The sequence below is a fragment of the Odontesthes bonariensis genome, chromosome 2 (genome assembly GCF_027942865.1).
Source record: "Odontesthes bonariensis isolate fOdoBon6 chromosome 2, fOdoBon6.hap1, whole genome shotgun sequence".
In the NCBI taxonomy this organism is placed as follows: domain Eukaryota; kingdom Metazoa; phylum Chordata; class Actinopteri; order Atheriniformes; family Atherinopsidae; genus Odontesthes; species Odontesthes bonariensis.
The window spans coordinates 24,719,061-24,733,042 of NC_134507.1; the positions used below are offsets into that span (position 1 = coordinate 24,719,061).

General features: G+C 41.3%; 1 protein-coding gene across 1 annotated transcript in view; it reads left to right on the plus strand.

Moving 5' to 3' along the window:
• The first annotated feature begins 15 nt into the window (after positions 1 to 15).
• The window catches only part of wdpcp (WD repeat containing planar cell polarity effector), a 91,221-nt gene continuing 77,254 nt past the window's right edge, over positions 16 to 13,982 (plus strand). The window contains exons 1-2 of the mRNA XM_075480443.1: positions 16 to 539; positions 4,115 to 4,242. The gene's annotated coding sequence lies outside the window, so the exon portion shown is untranslated. The remainder of the gene's footprint in view (positions 540 to 4,114; positions 4,243 to 13,982) is intronic.

Below are 13,982 nucleotides of genomic sequence, written 5' to 3' on the forward strand. Positions count from 1 at the left end.
TTTTATATCGTTCGTGTAGTCCTTAGTCGAAAAGCGGTAACTGATCTGAAGGAACAACTGATATTATTTATAGTCAGAGAACGGTTGGATATGATTGGATAGAGATGCGCTTATCTGTACTATAAAAGGGTTCTACATGTTATGGATTTATAATGATGTTCTAGTAGCTAGCACAGCTAGCACATTAGCATTAGCAGCTTGTGGTTGCTTAGCAACCGTAATGTAGCAGCAGCAGAGCACAGCTAGCTATTAGCAGTGAGACCTTGTAGCTTAGCTCTTCGTCATAAAATACATAGAAGACCGGCTTGTGTAATATGACTCAGTAGAACAATTACTTTGATATAAGCAATGGTAAAAATATAAACGTTTTAGTTGATAAGCCGGGTCTTAAGTTTGGATAACGCTAGCTAATTACTTGGAGCAAACAGCCACTAGTGACGTTTGCATCAACTGTTAGTATGTGTTAGCTTTAAAATAAAAGACGGTACTAAAGCCAAGCCCTTCAAACGTTTGTACCTCCCGTCAATGAGAAAATTAAGGTAAGATGGAGTCAACTTTATAATTCACTTTCTTCCTCCCATTTCTCCTACTGCATCTGTATATGTAAATGTTACATTTTAGGCTAATATTGTACATACACAAGGTTGCTGTTTGCGATTCGTGCATTGACTTGTGACTGTGGTCCTATGTTTCTTTCGACAATCTTTTTTCAAGTCGAATGAACCCCATGTATAGCCCTAATGTAAGTGAACAAGATAATCAATATTTCACGACCTCCTTACAGCCTCATTACACGACTTGAACAAACAACAGGTGAGATGGGGTTACACCAAACTGGCATCAGACTGTGGTATCACCCTGGGATAACTTAGCTGTCTGAATGGTTTGAACACTTTCCCAGAGTGTGTTGTGTGAAACCAATATTTTAGCTTAACTTTGGACTTTTTATTGGCTGTGTCAGTTTGACAAGTGATCAGATCTGTATTATGCAAGATCAATGATGTTAACCATCATTCAAATCAAGATGTAATTGAATTTTGCATCACGGTTCAGCTTGTGACTGACTTGGAAGGTGTCAGGTGGGGTAAATGATTCTGTATGGTGTCAATAGGAACTAAAGTGCTCTATGAGGCATTTGTTTAAAACTCCCCTCCTCTTCTCATCTCTGAGGTGGAGGTCTGTATCCACAAACAGGATCCTCTCATACAGCAGATGTGGTCAGAAAGTGATGTGAGCTTGTCACTCAACCTGTCTGTCATTTTTCATAGATCTTCTTAAAATATATATATTTTTTAAAATGCACAAATAAATTCACTATTTTTCAATTCTTTTAAGAGAAGATTTGGTCCCCAATTGAAAAAGATTACACTTTAATCATGGGCTTTACTCCTCATCGATTTTAAAACAGATTATACGGATTGCTTCTTTATCCACATATATCCATAGGTTACATATTTAGTCTTTTATACATTAACCATTTCCCTCGTTTTTTAAAATTTTGTTAGTTTATCCAGTGATTTAAATTGAACAATGTCTGCGTTCACCAGTATCCAATATCGATACCAAAATACTTTGTTAATTTACATATTTAATTCCTTTATTAAATGTTATATTGTTATCAGACATCATGGAGGAAGATGTTAATACTGTAGGGATACTTCAAGAAGTCTTGCAAAGGGTCATTTCCCTGAAAATGTGAACTTTTAAATTTGAAGTGCATATTTGTCTGATGAGGACTTGGTGTTAATTGATATCTAAATGATAATTTTTCTGTGTATGATTCTGTACAAATAGGGAAAATGTGTTAAACCTGCTAAGATTACAATTTTAAATGAGTTTTTTGAATGTCGTGGTTCTGTTCAAGGTCACTACTAAAATAGTTGGGGTCGACTCTACAATCTCTGGCATATCAAACCTAACCTTCTCATCTTATACTAATATTTTCATCTTTCCTGCTGTGGCCTTGGTTCTTGTCTCCATCTGCCAGTGACAGGAACTGACACGGATGCTTCCCTGAAAAGGCTCTGTGTTTGATAGCCGGATTCATAGCTGTTTGAAGCAGCTGCTGCAACCTGGCAGCTCTAGCTACAGTTTTACCCCTCTGTGTGACAGATACTTGTGTTTTTCATGGGTTTTGCTATGAGACAAACAGGTGTTCACAGCTATCAGTGGCAAACTGCTGATGTGTGGTTGTACTTTTGTGTGTTGTATTGATTTGAATAACCCTGAAATATGCTGTGGTCTGCTTCTTTAGCTATCTGATCAGGGTTAGCTTATCTTTGTACCTCAGCTCAACTTGAGGCGTCTTTAACGTCATGTCATTATTCTTGGTTTATTACCAGCCTTGTCCCCGGCTACAGCATTCAGCTGTTTGCAGAAAACAAAACAAATAGGAAAGAAAGAAGAAAAAGAGAAACATTCACTGACCTGGGACAGTTAAATAGCTACTACCTGGTGAGATTAGTGCTGCATTTAACAGTTGAGACAGGTATTTCCACAGAAATTGGAGGAAAGACCATCACAAATAGAAAATAAGGGGTTAATATAAGCGCTTAGAGTCATCAGTATGCTAAAAGTGCTAAAAGTGAATGCCCAATGACACTAAAATGGACTGAGGTGCTCAGCACATGCTCCAAAGCTCCATCTTTTCACATATTTTTTAAAAACAGTATAGCCTAAGAATATTTTAAAACAGATGAAACAAAACTGCTCTTATTCACTTGTTTTTTCATTTTTCATTCACAAATAAACTTTTTTTTTTTTAGCTGCGTGTATACTCATGGTCACTTAAAACAATAAAACCTAATAAAATCCTTATTTAATTATCTCAGTATCATTTAACAAAAGTTTATGAGTTTGGACAAAATGAATAAAACAGCTGAAGGATCTGAACAAAGGAGAAGAAGTAAATGAAGGCCCTAAAGTTTCAGACCAAATGTGGAAACTATTCAAGATCTTGGTCCAGGAGAATGAACTGTTTCTGTCAGAAATCTGTCGGATTTCAGATACTTGGAAAAATAAAGGAACATTCAAAGATCAGAGCAACCTTCAGGTTAAACTTTTGTTAAAATGATGTGATTTCCTCAACCTTTAACTCCAAATATCCCGATGTACAGCACCCGTTATTGATCACTCTTTGCACTTCTCTTTATGGATGCTGTGACATAAAGAGTAAATCTGGAAAGACTCTGTTCAGATATTTAAATGTACTTGTATGTTACTTAAGGAAATGAGCAGTTTGAGATAGATTATGTGTAAATACATCCACACATTGTTTCCAGAATACAATAAACTGTATCTGTTGTTGTGAACGTGGTCAAAACATACTGATATTTTAATTATCTGTTCTTTCTACTAAAAATTTGAGGCTATTTTATATTTTGTGTGTCAAATTATTCTTATTCTTAGAGCCACTGTCGCGCCATCACAGTAATGTTTGTCAACAAATAAGTAAACTTTTTAAAATGTACCTAGTGTTTTGGTGTCCTTTTTTATGACAACAACAGCATGTGACAGTTAAGACTCTGCACATTTGAAAGAGTCTGCTGCTGTTTGACAAGTCTCTAGAGTTTATTTTCTTCTTTGGTAGCCTTCACAGTCAGGTTGACATGGGGGGGATTAGGCATACTTTGTCTCTGTAAAAAAAGGAAATCAGAATGAAGCCAGAAACGGCAGCGGGACAAACGATAATATCTGGTGCCAGTTTGCATGCTGGCCTGATCCTCTGTGTGTGTGCTGTGAAAACAATCGGCATTGTGTGTGTTTTGTCCCGCCCATTAGCCGAAACCTGGAGCCCCGTGCACAGAAGCAAAGGGAGGAGGCAAAGTTCACACGTGGCCAAATCCTAAGCCACACGCATGTGCGCACATATACAATTCTGTGGAGGTGAAACACGCCAAAGCTCAGCGATGCCTGGATCTCGGACATACATGTGCACAGATACAGACTACATCCTCCCTCGCTGTGAAATCTTGATAAACGTGCGACAGCATGACCTTCGTCCACGCCATCTCCTCCTCTTTTTGTTCCTTCATCACTTCGCCTCACTCATCTCCACCCTTCCTCCTCTCCTACTTTATCTCCTCATACTTTGCTTCTCCACTTGTCCCCACAGAGTGCACCTGAGTGACCCTGTTGCGACGGCGGCTGGGAGGCAGATAGCCCGCCCACCTACTGCCCTGAGTATCACCCTCTTATCTGCCCCGCTAGACCAAATAGGCCCTCATAGAGTACCAGCAGACGGTGAGATAGCAGGTTGCATTCACACAGAAGCAGACAGAAGCAACACACAAACGCAGCAGATAATTACATCATCGTCACCACTATCTCTGGTCATATTTAACTTCTGTGTCCCTGTGACATATCTGTGTCACATCCCAGCCTTAGATCAGCTGATGAAGCTTTAGATCAGATGTCAAAGATGACGTTTATTCTTTGTTTTTTTTATCTCGCCGTAAAATGAACCCACACGGCACCGTCTTTTCATTTGCTCTTCTTTGCAGTAATGATCGTAATGCGGTAGGTGTCAGTATGTGGCCGTTATCCACCAGTCACACCCGGATCTTCCCTTTACACAGCATTTGCAAAGAGGTGTTGATGGATTTGTATTGAAGATGCTTCAGAGGCACTTGTTGCCACAGCAGAATTTGTGCCTCTCAGAACTGGGATTATGACTGGACAGTTCTCAGTTCAAAGCCTCATTCTGAAATTTGATAGTTTTTGTTAGAACAAAAGATTTTGATCTCTTTCTTTAACAAAAATGTGAGCTTTCAGCACAGCAAACATCACTGCTCTGCACTGTCGAGTTGTCCTAAAGCCTCAAGTTGATTTTTCTCACACATGGTAAAGGTAAAATCTCATCTCATCCCCAAAAATATTTTGTTCCTCAACCTGCAAATCAAGAAAAAAATGTCTATGTAGCACTTCTAGACCGAGCTTACGAAGTGAAGATTTTTAAGGATTAGATAATAAAACATATAAATGGGTCAGCAAATAAATAATCCGGCAACTTTGAAGCATTCTTTCATATTTAAAAGAGATTTCTGTGATGCTTATTGGAAGCAAAGAGAAAAAAAAACACCTTATTTCCCAAGTATTTGACTGTAAATCTTTTAAATAAACCTTTTTTGAGTCGAAACAGCCTGCAGATCCATTTGAGCTGTCGTTATTGTGTGCTATTTCTAGCACACGGCCCGGAGGCATGCAAATGTTTTCTGTCTGTCTTGATGCACCTACTACCTCTCACAGTCTGTCTGTGATTGAAGCCGGAGAAGGACTTTGTTTCCAGCCAAGCGCTGGCATGCTGTGGGAAAAAAAACTAAATCCAACCAAGCCCTCAATCAGACTCAACACAGACATCTGCAAACACTCTAACTAACTTCTTGGCACTGATGCAGAACTATTCAATTAAATCTCGTAGTGTACACACTGAGCCACCCTCGGTTGTGTGTCTTCCTCATAGCAAGCCTCACGTGCGCTCCACAACTATCTCTCCATTTTCCCCCTAGAGGTGTTTGCATAGGGAAATGGTCCGTGAAATGGGTTTGATGGGATCAAACTCCATATTAAGACAAATACATATTTCATAGCAGTTGATGGGACTGATTGATTGGGCTGCATCTTCATTTTCTCTGTGCTTCACCGCCAAGGAAGATCTTTATCAGGAGGAGTGATATGAAGGATCATGGCTTGGCTGCAGAGAGGAGAGGAGTTGTTCGTTTGTCGTGTTGTGACTTTGAATGATTCTTGATGTATCTGTGTCGTAAGGTGTATTCTGTGCCCTAATGGCAGCTTTTCTCTTGACTGTAACCACAAGGGGGCACCAAACTGTCACATGTTAATATTCTGCAGCGGCCTAAAGCCAAAGCTCACACTCCTCTGCTGTTGACAGCCACCAACACTCAAAACTCCCCAATGGTTCACCAGAAATGCAGCAGCGGCCGTTTCCTGCAGCCACAGCCAGTTGATATGGCAGCAAACTTGCATAGGAGAGGCAGGAATGTGGTTAATGTTTTTATCAATGCGGCCGTTGTTTTAGTTTAACAACACTGCCTGACCAACTCCCCAGCTAGTCCTCCCGCACCACCTTTCATTAACTTTAGAATCCAAATCCGTCCAGCTGAATCAGTGATGGCGACTCGCTCCCAAATGCTGGCGGTCACACCCCTCTGCACAGCCATAATGGGCTGTTGCACAGTTGGGGGGGGGCCACGTCACCAACAACATTCCAGGTCTTTCCAAGAGGACGGTTGTCTACAGGTTACCAGCAACACCGCTCGTCCCTGTTTGTTTGCACCGTCTAAAAGGAAAGAATGTTTTCCCCCACAACATGGCTGTGTGGGGATTAAAGTCCACTCTGAGCGGCCCTGGGTCATGCAGCAGATGTTAGCAAGGATAGTGCTCGTTGCCGTGCCGACGGTTAGCTGGTGGGAATGGCCTGGCCAGACAATGTTAAGCCTATATACATGTATGGGAGAGAAGGGGAAAACTGTGGGCAAGAGAAGGTTCTGTCACACGTTATGGAGTACGGTGGTGGGAAATTTGTCACTAATTCATCTGCACACTGTCTGTAATCTGTGATCATCACGTACGTGTACCTAAGAAGCCGAAAAGGTGCCCTGGGCTTCATGTGTTACTGTCGTCTGTTTAGCTTCACGGTTTAGTTGCACATTATCCGACAAATTAACTTTTCTTTGTGAGAGATTGTGATGAGATGTTGTGACTGCAAATCTTTTGAGTGCTTTCCAGGCTGCAGTGATGACGAATACATGTAAAGATGGCACAAATAAGAAGCAGTGTAGTGCAAGAAGGAGGGAAATGGTGTCGGGCACATGTGACCTCAAGTTGCTCTTCTTCTATCCGATGCTAAACGCTGTGAACTTTATTTCAATTGCAGACGTGGGGCGAGGCTATACGGTCATTTGATGTGAAAAATGAGCCTGTTCTCTTTATGTCAGAAAGATTGTACTGCAGGGTGTTTAACATGGGGCCCGGCGCTGGCCCCTGTGGTACTCATAACAGTCAGATTCAATGGAAAGAGGATACAGGGTCTTGACAAGACATGACTTGAGCCAGCATGTGTGCAGAGCTCTGCTATTGTCCCGAACACAGAACAGAAATCAGTCTTGGTAGAGTTTCCCCTTTGGAGAGAAACAGACTGAAAGCTGTGAACCTGTATGTGTGAGTTACAGTGAAGTGAACAAGAGACTTCTCCGGGGCAAACAGAGCTAAACACCGACATAAACGGCACAGTCTGTGTGTGTCCATTCAGCAGCTCCATAATGACTGTAGTCTCAGAGGACCAGAGCTGGACAGGGCAGGGCTGTTTTCACGCATGGATGGATGTTTGGGCTCACTGACAGGTGGAGGAAAGCCAGATGTGTGTGTTTGTTTGGTGCTGTGCATGCGTTTTCACATGCACACAGTTGTATTATTTTGTGCTTCCTTTCTACTGATCACAAACCTCGGCAGCAGCAGCTTGATTGAACCCCCTTACTGCACGACAAATGACTCTCGAAATTTGTCAAAAAGTGTCAGAAAGGTGCTGTACAAAGGCCGATGTATTCATCTGAATCCTGTACTCAGGCTTATCAATTGAGAATGACATCAAACCCTAACAGGCCTTCTTATTGAGCTCTTTAAATCATGTGAGAGGATCAAATTAATCCTGAGTTCTTGGATCAAACCCGCACTTCTGAAACCCTTTATCCAGTACTCAGGGTTTGGAGCACATCCATCCTCAAATTGGACCTCCACTGTTATCTCAATTGCACACCTGTAAAGTTTCATTACTGTATTTTACACGGTTGCAACGTAGTATTTAGGAAATCTTTCCCACAAATATCCACACAGTAGAAGTGTGGAAGTCCCTTGATTCAAACATGGACCCAAAGGAGAGTTTGCAGCCTGCACAAAACTATGGTGGAATATCTTTAACCAGTTATTTTCTGGCCGTAATGAGGTCGCACGGTAATGTTGCCAAAAAAGTTACTTTTCATAGCTTTCTTGTGTTGAATTGTGGATGAAATTGGATTTTATAAACAACCTGGAAAGCCACAACGAGTTTTTTTTACCCGGTTTTATTCTAAGGAATACAACCAGCTTCGCTATTCAGCCAAGAATTCATGAGATGCATTTAACATCGCCCTCAAACTCGGAGAGAGAAAGGAAGATTCACACCTCTACCAGACAGACATAAACAGATGCTGAGTACTCAAATTTACCTTTGTGGTAGTCTGGATGTCGCACACTGCTGCTTTTTGAGTGCCTCTGGTGTTATTTATTAATGCAGAAAGGATGCCTTAGTTTTCACAGGGAAACATACATTTCCATTTTATTCATCACAGTGGATTGATATTATGAAGTAATGTTTATCAAACCCGACCACAATCTTTCCCTAAATATATCACCTTCCTCCATTTCTGAAAAAAAAAATCAATATTTCTTTTCTCCTGCAGAATCACTTTCATAAAGTGGTCTTAAAATGTTTGCCCTGGTGCAAAGATGGTATGAAGCAACTTCAAAATCCTTTAGTTCTTATCAGTTAAATGACCAAATACTTTTTAAACTTGAAGCTTTAATTGCATTTTCAATTCAAATCGGCTTCGCTGCTTTTAACCCTACAATGAGGAAGTTTGACAGACAGCTGCCAGGGAGCCGAGAGCAGATGCCAGGAAGGATTGTATTTCACCTTTTAGACAGGAGGGTTGTGGAGAAAGGGGAGATATGACACCAGCATCCATATCTGAGGTCACACCAAAGAGAACAAACCTCTTGGTCCAGGTGCCATGGACGTGCCACCGTCTCTGTGCCATGTCAACCTGTCAGAGAGACGGTGAGGCAGGGGGAGGCTCTGCCCGCAGAGAAGTGTCCAAGGTGTCACAGCCTCGTCCAGGAGGTGACAGACAGCGCGTGTGTGAGCGTGTGACGGGTAAATAAGACCGCTGAGAGGTGTAGGGGGCGTTCATCGTGACCTTCCGTATTTCCAGGGTCCGTCTCACTCTTCGCACCTGACAACAGCTTTAACAGACCTCATCCTCCTGAGCCCTTGACAGGTGCGGCTGTGTGTACCCGCACCTCGATGTGTACAGCAGGCAAGCTTTAGAAATCATTTCAATCGATGAAACAAGACTTCACTTTTATCATGAAGTTTGTCAGTGAATTTGGCACTTAACTTTTTCATTAATCAAAAAATATTCTAAAAATGCCATTACGTTTCCTACAGTTTCAGTTCAAATATGAGCTGCAACAGACCTCACACTGTCTTCCACCTGCTTCCATCAGTGTTTCTGATGTGTGTTTTCAAGTTAACTTTAGCAAAGAATTTCTGATGATCAGCTTCTTTGGCTAATATTCACAGAAATAGTGAAAGTTTTGTTTCATACCTGACAAAGAAGAAGAGACTTGTTTGTGTCTTTTTGCTTGTTTCCAGTTAGATTGTATTTCTTTCTTCCGCTCATAATGTGGCCTACACCGACCACCTTCTGCTGACAATATGAAACCTAGCTTTAACTGTTCCCCACTGTTTGCAGATACATACGGGGTAAATCGGGTCACAGTACTTCACAGAAAGCTGGAAATAGGACAAAAATATTCTGACAAAGTTGATTTGTTTTTGCTGGCCCCAGAAATCTTTGATCTGTTATAAAGGATCATAATCCCCGCTCTTACCCTCCCCTTTTAAAGAGTCTACAATGAATTGAAAAATGTCTCTGAAGCCAGCGAGGAAGAGAAATCTGTATCGTCTTTAGATTTAAAAGGCTCGTAAGATAATAAAAACACATTCGCTGTTGCACTGCAACTCTGCCATTAGATCCTTTAAATGTGACACAGATGAACCACTTTTTCAAGATGTCACCGAATCAACCAGGATGTTATTATGTGTTTATGGCCACTATGTGCAGCTGTATTAAGTCCTGATAATTGTAGAATCAGACAGACGGGAATAGTGACTGTCTAACATAGTGGGATATTGAACAGAAGAACACACAGGTGGAACACTTCATTCAGAGGGAAACCTGGACCATGTGTGGATCTGTATGTGTTGAATGTGTACATCCACAACTGTTAGTTCAAAGGTTTCCATATTTTGTTCACAACTTACTTCTACTAACGGCTCAGAGATTTGTTTCAAGTAGTAACAAATGGGCTTCCTGCTGAGAGTCGCAGGGTGCGGATGTCAGAAAACACACCTTGAAGGTAAAACAACTGGACACCAAACCGTTTTATAAGTAGAAAATCTCCATCAACGTAAACAAAACGGCAGTCGGTGGGACACGAGTCGCCTTCTGTGTCACGGGAAACCGACACCGAAGAGGTGCATAGTCCCAGAGCAGCTCCTTGAAGTGGGTCAGTAATTGTGCTGCCGGTTTGGAAGTATCACCTTTCCTGACTGCAGGGCATGGCTGCAGGGCAGATGCACTCTGCTTTTAGTGAAACACTTGCCCAGATTAGGCCTATTAGCTTAACAGGAGTGAAAGGAAATTATTGCAGGTTGAATGGATTCCTATCTACATGAAGAAGTGTTGGATTGTTAAAATACTTTACCGGCTTAATCAGGTGTTTCTTTTCCAACATTTTCCCTGCCTAATCAAGACCTGATTGCACGTTTTCCACCACTCATCTATTTCTTTTCCTCCTTCTATCTTTGCAGCTCGTTCTTAGTCATGACTGGTTCTGTGTTTGTGTTTCTGCTCCAGGCGTTGGGTAAATACCTCTGCTGGAGTAGCCCCCCCCCCCCCCCCCCCCCCACACACACACACACAATTCTACCCACCTTCCTCCCTCCATTACCTCCTCTAATGACGTTTACACATCTGCTTAAGGGAGCCTCAACTCATCTTTCTGTATCCCTGTGACTCTTTTTCCTTCTGACTTTCCTGCAAATGCACACAAAGGTTGCAAGACTGGTTAAGAATGACTCTCTCTGCTGTTTGTCTGCTGATAACCTTCTAATTTCAATATTTCACTACTGGCTCCAATCTGTACCTTTCCATTTACAGGAACTTTAATATTTCTAGCTTTTAAAAAAAAAAAAAAATGTTATGATCTCTTATCATCTTGTTTGACCGTAAATTTAACCGGATTGTATAAACACTTTTGTCAGCTTCTGTTTGCTATATGAATTAATTTGACTTTGACTATCAATCAGGCATGTGTCCCATTTTTTCAAACAGATATGCCTATAAAAGGATGCGTGCGGAGTCATTTTATCCATGAACAGAGGATATTTTGCAGACAGTTAGGTCCAGACTTTCTCTACACATGCGCTTCACCCCAGGAGATCCTCTGTTAGAGATGAGCTCTCACAATAAAAAATACTCCAGACTGGCAGCTGAGTAGAGCTTACATGAGTCAAGACATGGTGCTGTTTTTGTCTTTACAACAGAGCTTTTGCCGATACGTGGTCTCAGTACCTTTACATGGATTTTCCTACAATAAACAGTTGCAAACTACACGATATATACAGTAATTACACTAAAGTTACTGGAACACTCTGAACTAAAATATCCACATTAAACTCCATATGGATAAAAAAGTGTTTACATTAAGTTCTTTACAATTGAACGAAGGGCAGCATGAGTTTTTAATTATTATAAAATAGAATAGTATTAATAAAATTGCAGCGTAAACAAAGGTTGTTTTTGATCTGCACAATTCTTATTGCACTTAGTGTGACGTTGCCAAGGTAAAACCTAGAAATAAGCCTATAATACCAAGTAATTAACCGAGTAATTAAGGCAATGTTATCGTCCCTGTCTCTAACTGATTCAGTCATAGTGGTGAGTTGCAACTTTTTTAAGTAGTGAGTGTATAATATCAATAACATATTGAGGAATGGCTTCAAATGCATCTTTATTGATGTGCTAATTAGCCAGGTGCTCTATACAGTGTAAGCTGCTGTCACAGCTGACAGAAAACACAACAGAGATCGGCACTGAGTTGTACTCAGTTACCTTGAAAGTGACCTGGTAAAATATGCCCAATGCAATACTTTAGATCTGGTCTGGACATTACTAGCTAGTGGAGAAACGCCATTATTTTGATGCTGCCTACCTGTCTCTGGTAGTGACTATTGTGTTGTTGTCAATGCCTCTTAGTTGAGAGCAAATACAGGTCAGCAAGAAAGAGTAAGAATCAACGACTCGCATCTTCATAAGTGCTCTGGAGGTCTTCTTCCTCAGTTGCTCGCTGGGAAATCTCCAGAACAGAATATTTGTTTACATGATGTGCAGGCCATCCGGAAGGTGCTAAAGGTGCTAAAGGTGCTAAAGCCATATCAATATCAATATGCGTAATGGCAGTGGAAATAAATGGCAGGCTGTTGTAGACCCACCATTTACACATAAAGTTTGACCTGAAACAGAAAGACATGCACAGTTGTAGTAATGAGGGCTGCATTCCTGGTCTGGTTCTGATGGATGTTTCTTCCTGTTGAAAGGGAGTTTTTTCTTTCCACAGTCGCCTCGTGCACGCTCAGGACGGGGGAAGATTCAGTGCAAATCTGTTGGTTTCCTCAGCTAGGCTACGTTATTTTTAATTGGCTCTCTATTAATTGGACTAAGTTGAAACTTGATTAATTGGATTTGATTGGATTATTATTGTATCCCAGTGAATTGGATTCTAAATGACTTGAATTGGACTGTATCTTTGAAGTGCCCTGAGGTGACATTTGTTGTAATTTGGCGTTATATAAATAAAACTGAATTGAATACAACATAGAAATTCTGCTTCTGTGCATGCTCTACAACTAACCTGCATGCACAGATGCAGAGGTGGGATGTAACCCTTGTTACTACAACTGAGCTTATCAGTATGTCTCATGTTGCCATATTATTATTATTATTATGCAGCCCTAGAATGTATCTAAAAAATTTCATGGCTGCAGTACGTGGCATTTGTTAGTTTTCAGGCTCTTTTATATATGGTTCCAATCATTTTCTGGTTTGCTTTCCAAAAAAATAAATTCCTCTTGCTCAGTTTCTCTGCTGAACTTTTCAACTCCTCACCTCTGCACGCCCTCCTAACCAAAACTGGTCTTTCCACTGATTTCGCGGCTCCCTCTGCGCGCTCCGGTGCACACACATATTCAAAGACACGCACATACTCACTTCACACTGATGTTGCCCAGCAGTCATGTTGTTCTAGATTCATTTTTCCACTGATTGATATGTTGTGCAGCTGCATACGCAGGGACTGTACCTGTCATCTCTGCTGAATAGAGTTACCTTTACCTCATTTTTGTTCTGCCTGTCCATCACCTCCACTCTTCTTCTGCTGATGACTCAATGGGCTCCCGTGGGACCCTAAATAAAAGGTTTTCGGCCTGCTGCCTGGCGCCACTTTGCCCACCCTCCACTCTCTTCCGCCAAACACTCTTTCTTATAATGGGATAGTTGAGAAGATGTAACACTGTACTTGCTCTTGGATTGTGGCGTAGGAGTGTGTGTGCATGAGTGAGTGCATACACTGCCGCAAGGCTTTCACAGCTCGTCCACTCTTAAGTCGTAGTCTTCACGGCGGGTCGAGTTCTGTAATGCCTCAGGTCCTCAACAAAACCACTGAACAGAGGGACTCAAAGAAAGACAGACAGATGGAACAAAAGAAGGACAGAGCTTGATGTGAACGTGACTCTGAGGCCTGCTTAGGGACACCTGGAGGCTGTAATGTTTACTACACCCAGGATGGGCGACCTGCTTTTAAAGATCCGACCAACAGATTTTGGGATATAATGATGATCCACATCCTTTTCTATGTAAATGAGCTGTTGTTTGGTCCTCCTTTCCGATGTTTAATCGTTTACGTTGTAGATGAAGTAACACTCTTTGGACAGCTTTTAAAGGCTCATGAGGTCTTGATAACTCCAGTAATGCTATGCTCACCTTTCATTAAACCTATGTGCTGCCATGCTTATTCCTTCCTAAGTTTCTTGTTTGTTGTAGCGTTCTTATGCAATATATCAACTTGCAGGACTCTTATCTGTG